At 31.8% G+C, this 18,636-nt stretch overlaps 1 long non-coding RNA gene across 1 annotated transcript; it reads left to right on the top strand.

Annotated features, from left to right (window-relative positions):
* The first annotated feature begins 2,057 nt into the window (after positions 1-2,057).
* On the top strand, positions 2,058-8,429 carry LOC139519850 (uncharacterized). The gene is made up of 4 exons (XR_011663695.1): positions 2,058-2,161; positions 6,242-6,398; positions 7,264-7,346; positions 8,304-8,429. It is a non-coding gene; the product is annotated as an uncharacterized lncRNA (long non-coding RNA).
* Positions 8,430-18,636: the final 10,207 nt, after the last annotated feature.

The raw sequence follows: 18,636 nt of genomic DNA, 5'->3' as shown, positions 1-18,636 counted from the left end.
CGGTCTAGAATTTTGTATAGCCAGTCAAGGTCGTTAAAAACTTCCATTTGTTGTAATTTTGTATAAGTAAAGATCAGTTAAACGGGTTATAAACTTTTAACGTCTAAAAAAGATTGAAATCATTATACATGTCTTATATACTCATAATACTGCTTAGAAAAAAAAATAGTATATGATAGATTCAGTGGCGGATCCAGGGGGGGGGGGGTTCCGGGGGTGCGCACCCCCCTTTATTTTTGCCGATCAATGCATTTGTATCGGGACATATGTTTTGCACCCCCCCCCTTTTTGCCCTGTTTGCCCTGGGTTAGCACCCCCCCCCTTTCAAAAATTCCTGCATCCGCCCCTGAGATTCTACAGTACTATAAATCAAGGACTTTCTACATATAAATCATAGTTAATTCTCTTTATGAAATATACGATTTAATTACGCAAATCTTTTATAATGATTTTTTTTAACTCAAACCCCTAACTGTCTTTGGGAAAGTTTAATTTTGGGTTGGACTAATCGTTGTATGGAGGGGGCTCTTATATGAGAGGAAGTGCAGTCATTATTCAGAAATCCAGGGTTAAAAACATGAAATCCCGAAGTCCCGATAAAGGTCCCTCTCTTTTGTGGGATGAAAGTTCGTTTCAGTTTTCATGTTATAGATCTAAGCCTTTTAATTACGCTGTGCCTTAATGTTTTATTGTAACAGAAACATATGTAAGTTACAGACCATATGAGTATTTAGACCGTACGCGTACGGTCTGTATCGTATGCGTATTTATATAATCGTACGGTCCGATCATACGCTTACGGTTCCACTGTATGATTATACTTGTACGATCTAGTACAAGCCGGATCATAAATGTATTTGGATCAATATTTGTTCATTTTTGGCGAACACATCTTTTATTGACTGTTACAAATTAAAGTTATTACAATATTAGATGAATAAAAAGAATAGGTGAACATTTTAAAATCGATTGAAATTAAGAATTTAAATGTGTACATACAGGCACCTTTGTTTGATTTCCATATTTTATAATTCTGTCCAGTATTTTGTCGGTTTTAATTCCGGTTTTATTTGAAGTATTGTAGGCCTAAAAATTGTCCCTTTTAAAATGTCGAAAAATGAAGTTTTTATTATAAATATTCCACCTACAATTTAACTGTTGGGGATTTCAGTTAATTTCATCTGTGATTGATATATAATTGGAATTTAATCAGTAAATTTTAAAATTAGTCCAACCGTACGCGTACGTACGAGTATTTAGAAAAAGTACGCGTACGATCCAAATACTCATATGGTCCGAAAAGTGTAGAAAACAACTCCAAATATATAAAAAGGTAACTATAAATATAATTATTTATTAATATTTTGGATAACAGATATCCTTCCTCAGTCAGATTCTGATGTTAAATGTTGCCTTCTTAGCCGATTAAACAAGGATTAAACTATTACAATCTTAAAATTTATTCAAGTCAAACCGAAATCAGTTAAGACGCTTGCACCATTGTAAAAATTTGTGATACATTACATAAGTGAGGGGGGATAGGAGGGGTCTTGATCCCGAAATCCCGGACTTGAAAAAACGAAATCCCGAGGTCCCGAATTTAAATAAAGCATATCCCGACATCCCGAAATCCGAAAAAAGGATTCCCGGATCCCAAAAGGGTCAATCCCGAAATCCCGAGCTTAAAAACACCCGATCCCGGAGTCCCGATAAAGGTCCTATCCCCCCCTCATAAGTTATATGGCTTATTACAACAGAGAATTCAATTATGTATTAAATATTTATAATAATGTACGATATGAACGCACAAGAATGATTACGTCAATAAAAAATTTTAAATTACCAAATAGACAACACCAGCGACATATATACAGAGAACACTGAACGATCTAACTTTATAAATATATATTTCTATTAGATTCTAATATCTGATTAATCCCTAGGATTTGTAAAGTAAGTCTTGCAAGGGTCTTGCAATACAAATCCTCGATAATCCGGAACTCCTTGGCATTTCCCAACAGATTCTAAAACTATGTATTGACATTGACTGGTTTCTCTCTCGTCATTTTATTTCACATCCGTTACTTATACATCTAGGTGCCCAGATTAAAAAACTGCCGAAGTTTTCCAATTCTAGCTGCGTAAGTCAGTACAGAAAACAGTAAGTCAGAAATAAATTATCAAAAGGACTTTAAAGAGCCACGGATTTATAGACGGCGGGTTTATGGGAAGTGGGGGTGGAGGGCTTTTTGGGAAAAAAAATTGGTTGCTTATGTAATCAGAGTGAAGCGTGACTGGAGCGGGCCCCCTCTTAGGCCAGTCAGTGGGCCCCCTCTTAGGCCAGTCAGTGGGCCCCCACTTATGAAAATTCCTGGATCCGCCACTGATAGCCATTTAAACTAAAGCAGAGCCCATACATCATTTGTACATACAGGTACGGTAGTGTCACCTATATTCGTGGATATAAGACTATTCACAAGGAATGCGGTAAAATTAAAAAACAACAATTTGTTTTATATGTGGATAATGTTACCTTAGAACTTCATTAAAATAATACAACTTAGTTTGATTCTTACCGTTAGCTAGTTTTTTTTATATGACCTACATTTCTAGTGTACACAAATCGGCATATGATGCCAAGTACGTCACCTTTTTTCGTGGAAAAAGTTCGTTCTAAAAATAACACAAGAAGAACACACAGTATGGAAGCCCAGTGGTGAGCATATAATTGTAATTTCATACAAGCATATTTTTGTACATTTTCAGATCAGTGAAACTAAATAAAACATTGTTTAAAGACAAAGTATTTAATTTTATTTAATTGAGCCTGAAAATCTTTAAAAAAATTAAAAAAATTGAAACACCAAAAAAATGATTTTTTTTTCAACTTTTTAAATATTATTAAAATAATTATAAGTAACAGATTTAAAAGTAATTTTACTTCCCATTAATTATAAAAAAAAAATCTTAGGCTACAGTTTAGTCATTTTTTCCCTTTGGAATCATGATTATTTCCCCCCCAGAAGATAAAGTTCACATTTATTAAAATCAAGCAAATGTTCACTACTCAAAAGTAGTCCAACTGTTAATACAGAACTGTCAATAGTAAATGGTAAATATAAATAAAACTGAAAAACAGTCCAATAATTTACAAATGTATATATTATAATTGCTATTTTCAGTTTCTTTCAGCAGCTTATTTTTCTGCCATTTAAGTTGAACCTGTAAATAATAAAAAATGAAAATTAATTATTTTGTGATACAAAAATCTCCTCTTTTTTTTTCAAACAAAACAAATAAATACACCATTAGTTAAAACTGTTTATACAAATCCTCTTTAAAACTCAGTTATCGACGTTAGTTGAACTTAATTTACAAGAATTGTACTAAATAACTCCTTTTTGAAGTTCATTTGATTAACCAAAAGTCATCTTTTATTGTTAAAATTCATCTAAAACATATAAGAATATGACACTGATTGCGTTCCATAGATTTTTTTGGCTGACAGGGAATCTCCTTGTTTATCATGTGATATTGTTCATTAGAAAGTAGCGTAATCAGACAACACGTGGATTTGGGATTATAGCTTGGGAATAAAGTTATTGGGTCGTTGGAAATAAGACAAATAAAGAAATGAGTAAAATCAGCCATTTTGTTTATTAAATAAATAAGTAATAAGTCTTACCTTGCTTGAAACGTCGCGATTCATTTTTGTAAGTTGTTGTTGTAGGGATATCCTATAGCAATCAAATCATGCCATTGATGACGTCATAACAATAACACGCATGCAAGATATTTAGGATTTCCGGAAGTCCACGAACTTATGTATCCACGAAATTAGGTGACTAGACTGTATTAATATTTGTAATCTATGATAAAGACTTTATATAAATATATAGACTAGTTAGTCCAAATAATTCTGCTGTTTTAGTACTGTCTTTCGATAATAAAAATTTGGACACCTTCTAAAGCAAAATCAAAAATAGCCTTTCTCGACAGCATAATAAATTGGACTAGTAGACTAGTATGACAAGTTCACAATCACTGACACAGGGGTTGAAATCTTAGCAATAAATGTATAATATAATAACAAGCACTTATATCTATCCATGGGAAGGTCCACTATCAATATATTTATAATTCTATTTATATGGATAGTCAACCTTCCCATGGATAGAAACAACTTGAACAAGTGCCTATGAGGCTATGTGTATAAATGTAAAACTCTACTTTACAGTAGTTAAAATAATTATGACATCTGCCAAGGCAATTTTTATTTTTTTATGTGATGCCATCCTACAATGACGTCTGGCAAGGCTATTTTAATATTTTTCTGGGAGGCCTTCCTATGTCGTAGGATCTAAGAAGGTGTCGCCAGAAAAAAAGAAAAATAGCCTTTCAGACGTCATGGTATTTTGGACTACTTGTCTATCACAGTAGAGATTCTCTCAAATCAAAGCTCTAAGTACTTTGAGGGGGTCTTATTGGGGGTTCTGATCCCAGATCCAGCTCACTGTTTTGTCAAATGCCCATATCCCACTTACACTATGTATGTTAAGCAACTTTCATTTTTTGTAATTACATGTCCTGCAAGATTCCATTTCCTGTTTTTCACGGCACAATAATTTGCATTTCACGTGTCACGCCTACACAAAACCCATTAACACAGGTCTTGCTTAGCCCCAATGAGACCCACTTGTGATAGTTGATTTTGGAATATTTTTACACCTTTAGTGCTAAGATTTTAATTCCAGTACTTTGACATACATGTAGCTGTCATGACTGTTGTTTTCTGCTATTTAGAATATAATACCTGGGCAGGTATGGGGAATCAACAATTATTTTTCCCTGGCCTAAGTAACTTCTAAACAAACGTTGAGATTTACGAAGTTTTTTATATTTATATAGATATAAAATCCAGTGTTTGGTCACTTTCAAAATATGCATTCGTTTACTATGGTTTTATATTAGATCATTTTTTTTTTATCTCATATTAATTGGTGAAAAAAAAATTATCATTTCTTTTTAATCTCATATTAATTTGCGATTTTTTTTTTATTAATTAACAATACTGTTTTCCAATACAAAGTGATCTACACTTTCTGAAACATGTCAATACTTAATGTTATGTGAAATCTATTAAGTGGGCATTGCTTATTATAATCTTTTTTTTTAAATATAGGGTTTTGCTATTTTTATTATGCCCCTCCTACAATAGTATAGCATGTAGAGGGGCATAATGTTTTCTGGTTTGTGCATCCGTTTTTTTGTCAGTCTGATAGTCTGTCAGTCTTTGTCTGGTTTCAGCTTAAAGTTTTTGGTCAAGGTAGTTTTTGAAGAAGCTGAAGTCCAGTCAACTTGACACTTTGTACACTTCTTGTTTATGATATGATCTTTCTAATTTTAAGCCTAGGTAGACTTTTGACCCCAATTTCACAGTCCGCTTTACATAGAAAAATGAAAGTTGGGGTTTCAGGTTAAAGTTTTGGTCAAGGTAATTTTTGATGAAGTTGACAATGGTTGAAGTTCATTCAAATTAAAACTTAGAACACATGTTCCCTATGGTATGATCTTTCTAAGTTTAATGCCAAATTAGATTTTTACCCAATTTCACGTTCCTTTGACCATGGAAAATCTGCCTTTGAGAGAAGCATGCAAATTTATTTTTGTTACTGTACTTGTTTTCTATTGAACTAATAGGAGAAAAAAAGTTAAAATAAAAAACATGAAAAATACAAAAAACACCTTAAATTACATAAATGGTTTAAATTATACAAAAGTTAAATTTTAGTACAGCTTATTTAAAAATGATCAGAAGAAATATAGTTACCAATGAGTTAAAAAAAGAATGTCAAGTTTGATGCAAAAAAATGGGATGATTTTTCTACCTTATCATAAAGTAACAACTAATAGTGTAACAAATGAAGTTATTTAAGAAATAAAAAAGTGTTTTGCTTGATTTTTTGTAACCTTGAGTCTTCTTTAAGAGCAAGTTTTGATCATAATCAGGATAATATTAAGGTTTTTTGAAAGTTTTAAAATGCAACCAATATTATACATGACTTTATTTCAATTTTGTCTGAGTCCTCTACTTGCATACTGGGTTATATTGATATGAGTAACATCCTCCCCAGATATTCAAATAGGTTAATTTGGGCAGTTGAGATTCCATTTAAATTGAGGGCATGGTCACATGCTTATAAGTTGAGAACATCTTTTGATTATTTATTTTTATCTTCAGGCAGAAGAAGAGATATTGGCAAGCCTCCCCTTGCACAGATACAAAGCTGTAGATAAAACCTTTTCAAGTTTGGAAAACAGGAAGTCAAGATCCAACTTTCTAACAGACCTTCATGATGCACTTGACAGTTTACACCTACAGTTTGCAAGATTAGAAGGTACTTAGTTTATAGATTAAATGAATAAGATTGTCCTCTTATACAATGGATTATACACATTTCATTGACCTTTGTGACAAATATATAAAAAGAAGCAAATTTTTGCATTATTCAGCATTTTGATTTTTAAAAAGTTGGTCTTGTCCTGGTGAGATACTGTTCTAATTTCTTTAAACAAAGTGAATTAATTAGGCTATATTTAAAATATAAAAATAAGTTGATATGAATTAATGAGACAATCTTCCTCATCAGACCCAAGAGATCCAATGTTGTAAAGTAAGCAACTATAGGTCACTGTACCACCCTCAAAGATGAGTAATCCCGATATCCCTTAGCATAAACTTATCAGTTGGGAACCAGAAAATGTAAAAAAATTAAAGAAAAGATTTAGGAATAAAACAAACACGATCTTCAACCAGAAACAGCAATCAATGTATAACATGCTCCTGACTAGGGACTGGCACATACATAATGTCAGAATCCGTCCCTAATGCGTGGAAATGACATAAAAAGTTATTAACTATAGAATTGGTTGAAAAAAAATTAACAATGTTGACTCATCAGACCACAGGACTCATTTAAACCAAGGAGAACCAACTTTCCCAAAAGTGTTGTACAATTTAAGAAAAATATTGATCACAGAGCAATTGCTGAAAGCATTTGTAATGTAAATATTTAAAAAAAATCATCTTGTGCAAATCTAAAATATATTTATTTTAAGAAATGAAATAATTATGATCTCTTATGGTTTTATAGCTTCTTATATGTTTCTTCGTCTTTATTCATGTCAGGATTTTAAATGTGTAGAGTTTGAGCCTTCCTGTTGATTTTAAATTTGGAATTTGATTATTTTTGAAAATTTTAGATGACATACCAGCAGTCAATAGTAAGCCTACACAAAAGACAAAGACAAAGTTTGTCCATAAGAGTCTGCATGAAGAACTTAGGGTGAGTACTAAATTACTTATTTTATTGACCACCCATGATAGTGATGCACATGATGTTAAATAAATATTAAATGTTATTTATGCCCAAATTGATTTTTTTTTAAATCTAATACAATGGTCTATTAAGTCAATAAAATATTGATTAAAATTGAACTTTAAAAGTCATTCTGTACAGTAGTAAAACTGTTATTGTAATTGCCCTTGTAAAGTGTGCACTGGTACATAGATATAGGAAGATGTGGTGTGAGTGCCAATGAGACAACTCTCCATCCAAGTAACAATTTAAAAAGTAAACCATTATAGGTTAAAGTACAGCCTTCAACACGGAGCCTTGGCTCACACCGAACAACAAACTATAAAGGGCCCCAAAATTACTAGTGAAAAACCATTCAAACGGGAAAACCAACGGTCTAATCTATATAAACAAAACGAGAAACGAGAAACTCGTATATATTACATGAACAAACGACAACTACTGTACATCAGATTCCTGACTGATAGTCTGCTCCCCCTTTTTCTCTACGGTGGTTTCAAATTGTGTGTGATAGTTGTGATTTTCTTATCAGGTAGAAGTTGAAAATACTTGTCAATGAAAAGGATATTAACAAACTTTAATAGATCTTTAATAAGTTTATCCTACAAAAGTAATTGCAAAGTTGTGTTTGTTATAGGATTTTTATATTAAATTTGCATTTTGATATAGCTAATGTAAATTATTAGTTCAATTTCCAATAAGGATTGACATAACTTAAGAGAACATTGCAAAATAAAGTTTTTTTTCTTTATTTATTGAAACTAGGTCCATGGCAAGCATTTTTAATTACAGAGTAAAAAAAATGATAATACCAGCCTGGATGTGATAGTTCACAATTAAACAATGAGTTTTTTGCCATGAATATGAAGGTATTAAATGCCTTTGTGTAGTAATGTAGTACAAATTTCTGAATTTATATTTTAGATCATGAGAGAGGCTCCTCCAGAATCAGGTGCAGCAGCAAGACAAACTTTTTTAAACACCTCTAACAGACTGTGGAGAAAGAAGGTGATGCCTCTTTTAGGCTTCAACCCAGCAAAGCATGTAAGTTTGAAATACAACACCAATAAATATTTCCATTTGGATATCTGGATTTGTTAAAAAAAATTCGACATTGCAATTTCAATTGTATGAAATGAACATGATGTTTAAACCTTGAAAGGATGTGGTATGATGATGATGATTGCCAATGACACAAATCATCACAAGAAACCGAACAACACAGATATTAACATCTTAGTATGAGCCACTGTAGGCCTTCAATAATGAGCAAAGCCTATCATGGTCAACTAAAAAACTTTATTATATAAAATCAGCAACCATGCTCACAACATACCAGAATGCCATGTGTCCAAATACATGCTTTTTAATAATCAATATAATGAAATGTAGGATAGTGGTTTTATTGAAATAGGAAATAAATTGAACTGATTGTTCGCATGTTAATGATAACTTTTTCAGCAGCATGTAGAATAAACAGCAATGTTGTGTATAAGAACATGACTTATTTACTGTTTTGAATAAAAATAGAATGTCTTACAGAACTCTGTAGATCCTTTAAATGTAATGATTAAAAATATCCTATGGGATTATGACTTTATCCTATAGGATTTCTAAATATCCTGTAGGATTTTGAAAAATCCTAAGGGAAAAAAAAAAATCCTATGGGATATTGACACTAATTTCACTCGTACTGCCGAACGGGGCGAGACATATCAATTTTTTTTTTTTAATTGCTTTACCTATGGGTACAGGTATGTTATTGCCAAGTTTGATAGTTCTACCTTAAAAAAAAATGTGGTTCCAATTTGCACTTACGAGAAGTGCAAATTAATCCGAGAACATGTTTTATGATAAAATCTTAGTTTTCGCCTCAACAAAATTATTAGCGGTCAAGAAAGAGGTAGGGCCAATTTGTCCTTTTTTTACAGAAGGGTCAATTTAAAAAAAGTGCCGACAGAATAAAATTTACTATAAAAAACAAAATATAAAAATGCTTTTTGATCAATATCTCGATTTACATATATTATGATATATGTAAATATTTAATTAAACCCTCAAAAAGTATGAAAGTCCAATATGCGGAATTAAGGATGTTTTAGGTGGAAAACACAGGGAATCCCCACAAGAAGGACATTTCAAACCAAAAACAAAGTTATGTTTTTCGTGACTGTGACAATTTATACTAGTTTTTCCCTCAAAAAGGAAATTGGTTTAGTGTGTCCTTATTATATAAAAAACAACTTTTTAATGAAAAAATTGTAACATCGCTTAAATGTACCTATATAGCTCTTTAATAAGAACTATATGGTCAAGCATCGCCTTGGCTCAATCAGTAGATCATAGAACTACATAAAGATAAAAAAAGAGCATAGAACTACAAAGAAATATTGTTTTCGAGATAGGGTTGGAATCTCGCTCAGACGTTTTGCATTTTGAGTTGTTATAATAAATTTTAATGTTTCTATCATATATTTTCGGATGCTTGCTTAATTCATAGAGTCATTCTGGTTCATTTTGACCATATACTTAAATCATTTTATTAAAGAAAAACTGTCTCGCCAATTCACTAACTGTGTACGTACTAGTACTGAAATTTTTATCACCGTCCCTACACCGGTACCTTAGTCTTCAGAAAATAAGACATCACCACAGAACAAATCAATTACACTAAAAATCGTGATTGTAGGTAAAACATCAAGAAGCTGTTGCATCTGTATCACAATGAAGGGCAGATTTGTTAAAATGCCAGAAAAGGCAATATAACAAGTGTTAGTAACACAAAGTGTTCTATGACCAACTGATGTAAGATGTTCTCCGGCTAGAAAATATATTATCTTATCTTATCTCATAGACGATAAAACCTTAAAAGACCAGGACAAATACAGATACACATATATTCAGAATGAGAAAAACAACATCCCATTTGAATTTGTTCGATATTATTTGGCTTCTTGACAAGTTACGTGGTATGGTACCTTATGCGCTTACAGGGTGTTAACAATTTTAAAAAATCAATAGTCTTGGCCTTGTTTTTTGTAGGAATACCTGTTCAAAGTTTGAAAATAGATGGTGTGACGTATATCGAATGAAAAGAATCCAGGGGAAAATGGCCATAGCTCTTTAGTTAGTTACCTCATACTAACCTGTTTTTGTTGTTTTAAATCGAGTTATATTGCAATCAAACTTAAGATGTAGCTGCACTATTTTCATATAACTATTATCTTCCCAGTTTGACTGTTTTCTTATGCAATAAAATCGTTGAATTTAACCTATAATCATCAATTTTCATTAACAATAAATGGGAAAACTCTAAGTACCAAGACAGGTAAATTGCCATTGTTATATTACAGTTCGTTTCTGTGTGTGTTACATTTTAACGTTGTGTTTCTGTTGTGTCGTTGTTCTCCTCTTATATTTGAGTGTGAATTCGCATTGCTAAAAGACGTGTCACGGTACTTTTCGATCCCAAATTCATAGATTTAGTTTTTATGTTATATTTGTTATTCTCATCGGATTTTGTCTAATGCTTAGTCTGTTTCTGTGTGTGTTACATTTTAATGTTGTGTTTCTGTTGTGTCGTTGTTCTCCTCTTGTATTTAATGCGTTTCCCTCAGTTTTAGTTTGTAACCCGGATTTGTTTTTTTTCTATCGATTTATGAGATTCGAACAGCGCTATACTACTGTTGCCTTTTTATGCTATGTTTCCTTTTCTGAAAATAAATTTTACATGTTCCCCCTCCCTGTTATCCGTAATGTCAAAAAATAAAATTATTCAGTAAAATCAAATTATGTTTTGTAAGATATTGTATTTATCTATGATCAAGTAAATAGTTATCAAAGGTAGCAGAATTATAATTTAGTATGCCAGACGCGCGTTTCATCTACATAAGACTCATCGGTGACGCTCATATCAAAATATATATAAAGCCAAACAAGTACAAAGTTGAAGTAAAATTCAATGATCAACACTTCTTTTCAAAGAAAAGGTGTGACGTCCGTTTTAAAAGGAATATATCAGTTTTCATTGTATGCTGATATGAAGATTGACTCAAGATTGCCGTGAATTGATAGAAGAGGTGCTGTAAACTCTATTTAAATAATGCTGATTTTGTGACAATTAACGTGTTTACAGTTTTTGCTAATCATCCAACATCTTTTCAGGTAAGTTTTTTTCCCAATAGTGAATTTTTGATATCACATTGACATTATTCAATTTTGTTTGCTTCACTAACCTTTATGAATACATATCGATGGTGAAGATGAATCATTTTTATTTAGATTTTACAATAGGTTATTGTATAAAGGAACTTGATACAAAGTTTTAATTTTGAAATTTAATTTTGGAACTTAATTCAATTTAAAATCATATATATCAAATCTGTATTTACTAGAAAATTAAGACCAGTTATAAATATTTATGAAGTTGGAAAAGGGTTAACTATAATCTTCATGATCATATATTCTAAAACGTGCGTTCTTCAAAGATAGTTTTGATAACATATGCATGATGCTCGAAAAAAAACACTTTTATTATCCATTGAGTTGATAAGAAAGATTTAAATGACAAAAGAAACGAACTCGGATGTAAATCCCTAATGAAATGGAAAAAATAAAAGCTCAAACACATTAAACGAATGGATAACAACTGTCATATTACTAATATGAGAGTACAATCTATTCCATTTTGTTTTCAATATTATTTTATTTTGGTTTTGCTTAATGCTTGCAAGATAATTGTCATTAAACAATTAAACAATTATCTTCAAGAGGCTTATTTTTTTGTTATGATCGTTTCATTTCTGGTTTTTTCGTGTTTGTGTTTATTTCGTTGAAGAATTTATTGATTTCAATAAAGGTTACACATATATTTTTTTTAATTTCAGATATCAACTTGGAACAGGAGGATTTTTTTAATAAAATTATATATCTACTTCTCTTTGAACAATAATATGTGTATGTTTATCATAGTTCCATCAAAACATGTCATCAAAAACATCTAAACCAAAAAAGTGTTCAATTACCATGTTGCTGTTAGTCGCGTATATCATGATTATCTCAGGGACGGAGGGTTCTAGTTACGACGATGTACAAAATGTGCACGCATTCTTGATGAAGAACTTTTCCAAGACACTTACACCTCGATTTAATCAAAGTGAGTCGGTGGACGTTAACTTAGACTTGTTTCTCAATTCTGTCATTGACTTTAACCTTGCATCTGTAGTCATGACATTCGGTGCAGTTTTTACTATTGAACGAAGAGATGAAATAATTGAATCGAGATTCCGATTTCGTAAATCAAAATGTGACAAAGATTGGTTTGCAAAAGGTATGGCTTCCGAACGTACATATTCGTAACACAGCAAATATTGCACCCATCTACCAGTTCTAAGAAGGTACACTGGATAGTGAAATGTCATATGTGACCTATAAAAGTACTGGTGAAACACTCATTACGTTTTTGCGGTGTTACCGACCACCAGTTGTAAAACTGATCTGACGAATTGGCCATCTGATGTGTATTCTTGTGATATTACTGTTGTGACCATTGATCATACCCCATCTATTAATTTACAAACAACTAGATTACACGTTGATAGTTTGTATTCGTATCCAAATTCCGAGTGGACTAAAACATCTGAAGTCGAAAACGATTCTTCTTCTCCCTTTCCTGGGGTAAATTTTGTAGTGATTTTGTTAAGAAAACCATTTTTTTTACTTTTAAATTTGTTATTCCCCGTCATGATCCTACCTTTTATGATTGGATTATCATTTAGTATACCTATTGAATCTGATCAACGATTGTCATTTGCAACAAGTCATTTTATTGTGTTTATATTGTTTCTGACAACAATTCTTGACCTTTTACCGTCATCAGAGAAATTCTCAAACTTTAATATCTTTGTTTTTTATCAAATATTTTATAGTTCCCTCTTAATTACTGGTATAATATTCACATCCTATATGTATCATTATCCAACTTCGAAAAAAGTACTGATACTGCTTCAAAACTTTCGTTTGCTTGTTTACAAAAGATGCAAAAAGCTTTTAAAAGTTGATTCAATTTCAAGTATAAACACAACAAATGATACTAATTCGGAAAATCAGAACGAAGATATGTACAGTGAAGATCTACATCTACTAGACAATACACAAAGACTTAATTGGAAAGACCTTAGTTTAACTTTTGATACAGTTTTAAAACATATAACAAGGACTGTATCTATAGGTTCAGTGCTTTTACTGTGGGCATGGTGTAACAAACATATAATTACTTGATGAAAGAAACATATTAAGAGAATGTATAACTCTGAGGTGTCCAAAATTTCGAGAATTAAATTGTTTCTGAACCTAATTTTTGGAATTTATTTTTCTGAAAGAAAGTTTCTTTTCTACGGATTTTTAGAAAGCTACGATTTTCTATTTTTTTTTTCTTTTTACCACTTTTAATAAATGTATTTGAAAAAAAAAGTAATATAGATTGGTGTAAATATTACAAAGTTGATCAAAAATTTTCCTTTATCGTGTTAAATTAACAATGCTTTCATTTTTCTAAATTTGGGATTTTTCTTTTTCTAAGTACAAAAAGCATTCTATTTCAAATAATTTGTCTTAAATGGTTTGAAAAAATACATATCTAAGAAGTTCGAAATGAAAAAAAATATTACGGGAAGTACGTTTTTGGTAATAGTAGTTTCTTTGTACTCCTCAATTGTCGCAACATTTTGGCGGATGACACTGTCCGGATTAATTTTAATATTTGTAAATTTTAGTTCTTAAAAAATATTAATTGTATGTAAAGATTTTTTTCACAGAGTTTTGTTTGATTATGATATTTTAAATATTCCTTGGTATGTTCCACTTTCATCAAATGTTTGGAAATTATTTCCGAACGAGATTTCAACGAGACTATAAAAATCAGGAGAATACATATCATAATAGGATATATGTATTTGCGATTCATTATAATATTTTTAAAGTTTAATGTTTTCAATTTAATAATGCGTTCTTTTACTAATTTACAAAAATGTATATACAAATAAATATATCAATGTAATTTTGCACACTTTTTAGTATTTAGATATCAGACAAAAAAACACTAATTTATATCCCCAAAAAAAACCCAATGTAAATGGCAAAATTTCGCTTAAGAAATCGATTCATCGGGTGAACGTCGATCCAGGTGAAATATGATGTAATTGAGAAACTTGCAGATCAGAGTACGTTCAATTGTGCTGCTTAACTATAAAATTGAATGAAGTTTTAGACTATTTATCTAATTTACGAAAATTGAGTAAGGTAAGTTTTCAACGTTCATTGGAAATATAGAGTATGATGCCACACAATATCCTTTCCTTACCATTTCCCGTCTTTTCCATTTAAATCAGAATGTTCTAAAGTATGGAGCCATTAATTTGCTTTTCTTAGTTAAGCAATGATGTCCAACTCAGTGTTAGTCTAAACTATTTGCGAAGCAACATTAACATTATCAATGTTAAAACAGTTGTAACTAATTTGTCAGAGATGTTTACAGTCTTCTGAAGGCCATGAATTTTAGTAAGATAAATACTTTTTTTTAAATTGTTGTCATTCTTTGTAATTCTTCGATGCTTTCGAATAGTGGACGACACATTTTAAATAATTAAAATGATAGGGGAACCACCATTTAACTCCAAGCTGGGGGGTCCGAGATTGATAAAAACAAATATTCTGTTTTAAATCCAAATTTTCCCCATACATGTACCCATATAGTCTTACATTTTAAACAAAATAATGTTCATTGATATCGTTGAAAAACTACATTTGTAAATAAAATTATTTGCGAAAAATTAGTGACTCAGAAAAGAAACCATACCCTCCCCTCTTTTTTTTAAGTTAAAATGTTGCTCCCTAAGTGAAAACAAAATGTCTGATGTTGACAAATTGATTCTCATCTTTGTTCTCATAACTTCTTTTTGTTCAATTCTTATGCGTTTTCGAAAACTGTAAATATACTGTTGTCATTGTATCCTCGAAAAAGTGATTGTTTTAGTAGATCTGTTATCATGATTCCTTTCTAGACTAGATGTAACTCGAAGTGGTAGCGAAGAGGTTTTGTCCATTGATGTTTCATATGTAAATTTAATCAAATGATGGAAAGAGTTCGTTCAGATGGTTTTGTTAATCTGCGCATATATTTATACTAAAATAAAAGATCTTAAAATTTGCGAAAGCACTGACTTTTTGTGTTCTTCTCTAGCCGGGATTCGAACTCATTCTACTGAGATATCGTGTCACCAAATCGCCATGCACTATACCCGACGCACCAGATCACTCTACCACCAAGGATATATAAAAATTAAGTTTTCGGTGGCCATGTATAACATTTTCTCGTCAGTTTTTATATAGTTTCATAACACAGTACATGATATATAAGGCAAGAAAAAGTAATTTAACAGATCAGCTGAATTATTTATCACAGAGGATCTTACATTTGTACAGATTGATGTTGGATACCGTCTGAACCAGGGACAACTCTACGACATTTTTTTCAATCGGATCACCAGTGATGGTGATACAAGGCTGAAAACACATTGTGTTTATTATATAATTGGTCCAAATATCAGCCTTAAATTGTTAGCTTTGTAAAAACATATATAAACAAAATGTATACACTAACACGTATATAGTGTATTATGGTTTATTTATTTGGCGAAGTTCCAGATTTTGGATTAAATCAACAGACCTTACCTGTATTACTAAGATATTCTATACAAATACTTTGTATACTTGTAAAATTCATCGACACTGACGAAGGCTGTTTACTTAGCCAAACTATTTGTCAACACGATTTTATAACATCATCCGGTACATATTAAATTTGCTGGTTGGTCCTCTTTATATAAACATATATAAAATTAAAATTACTCTATATATCCGCACAACAATCTTAAATCTCTTAAACTCTTAAACTCACACAGTGCAGGCGGTGCAGTCTCGATAATCCAGTTGCATGAGTTCAAATCCCGGCAATTTTCAAATTTGCATTTTAAAATTTCGTGCTGATATTTAGAGTAATTATGAATATAATCAGTGCTTTCAGCAGTGGCCACTCAACAAAACTGTGTATTAGTTCATAGAAAATGGACATCACACTAAACTCTGAAACATATAAATGAACCGAAATTTCTATAAACAAGACTTACAAAGACCAGAGGTTCCTGACTTGAGACATGCTCAAAACTGTGGTGGGATTAGATATGTTTTGTGAGATAAAAATCGCCTCCCTATACCTCTAGCCAATGTAGAATAAACAAGCAAATTTGCCACAATATGCTCAGTTATATATTGATACAAAATTGAAGGTTAAAGATAAGATACCAGAGGGATATTCAAATTCGCAAGTCGAAAGCAAACTTACAACGCCATGTCCAAAAAGGAAAAAAAGACCGATAGATAAGCATTAACACACAAACACAACATGGAAAAACTAAGACTGAGCGACCCATCTCATCTTAAAGCGGGGGTACTCTACTTTTCTCCAAAACGGTAAGTAGACCCTACTTCACATGACACACCCGTCGTTGTGTTGCTCATATGAGTATAATCCGGTAATAAGTCGCACTTGGTAGATCACATTCGGATAAGTTACGGGCGAAGAAGTATTATGTATAAGACTCTGAATGTATATGAATACACATTAAAAAGAACTACATATAGGTTCAATCAACCATTTTCTACATAAGGAAATGCCTGCACCAAGTCAGGAATATGACAGTTGTTCCCCATTCGTTTGATATGTTTTATCATTTGATTTTTCCATTTGATTTGGGACTTTCCGTTTTTAATTTTCCTCAGAGTTCAGTATTTTTGTGATTTTACTTTTTTTAAAGCAATTTATTAATGTATTAACTAGACCAAGTCACTCATAAAAATATCATAAAAGTCTTGTCGATTTCAATGAGACAGTCGCCAAAAAACATAAAACATATAGGTTTATAGTGTTGCTTATTTCAAAAGTTAAAAAAAAACCTAGTTAATCAATTCAACAGTGGCTCAACATTATTTCCAAGCAGCAGCAAATTCATAAACGACACATCAGATGTATTTAGATAAAACAAAATGTCATTGACACAACTCTTGACTTCCAACATGAACAATAACAAATGAGGGGTTAAGGTAGGTTTTGAAATCTGGATATTTGATGAATATTCTGATACTATTAGCATAAAAAATGACCTCAACACATAAAAGAGGGGGCGAATGATACAAGAGGGATATTCAAACCCATTTATCGTAAATAAACTGACAAATCCATGGCCTACAAAGAAAAAGACAATTAGGCAAATAATAGTACACAAACCATAACATAGAAAACTAGAGACTAAGCAATACGAAATCTACCAAAAACTGGGGGTTATCTCAGGTGCTCCAGAAGGTAAGCAGATCCTGCTCCACATGCGACACCCGTCGTGTTGCTAAAACTTAAATGTCAATATGACAGAAACCAGTACCTGTCGTATTACCATTGGGTTGACTCAATAAATAAGCACAAATCAAAAGTAATACGATAAAGATACAACAACTAAAATTACAGGCCTCTGACTTGGGACCAGCACACACAGAATTAGACGGCGTTAAACATTGTGAAACATGAAGGCAATGCATTAAACACGTTTTCAGATCTCAATTCCTTCATACTGAATCTTGGTCTATGAACAATAAGCCGATTCTATAATAATCGAAAATGTTCGCAAGTTATGGAAGGGTTTAGTTATAGCAAACATGTCTAACCGCGCATCATTATGTATGTGCCTGTCGAAAATCTTGGGACTGTTATTTAGAGGTTGTCGTTTGTTGTTGTATATCATATTTTTTTGTTTGTAAATTTTTTGGGTACATTCTTTAGTCCGTCTGTTTTCTACGTCATATATGGTTGAATGGGCATTCACATCAAACCTTAGTCGTTGTTATCTGTTTGTGTGTGTATAAAAAAGAAGATGTGGAATGATTGCCAATTAGACAACTCTCCACATGAGACCAACATGACACAGAAATTTACAACTACTAGTAAAGGTCACCATACGGCATTCAACAATGATTAAAGCCCATACCACATAGTCAGATATAAAAGGTCCGTTGGTAAAAGGTGAACGTGGCCGGGTACTTGTTCATCCCAACATCAAAAGACACTAGGAATAGATCTGAGAGCACTCGCAGTTAACTAACATTAAGTTCAAAGCCACTAATAACTAATAAAATAATCATTCATCTAAGA

Source organism: Mytilus edulis, chromosome 1, assembly GCF_963676685.1.
Source record: "Mytilus edulis chromosome 1, xbMytEdul2.2, whole genome shotgun sequence".
Taxonomy (NCBI): Eukaryota; Metazoa; Mollusca; class Bivalvia; order Mytilida; family Mytilidae; genus Mytilus; species Mytilus edulis.
This window is presented reverse-complemented; position numbering and strand designations above follow the sequence as displayed.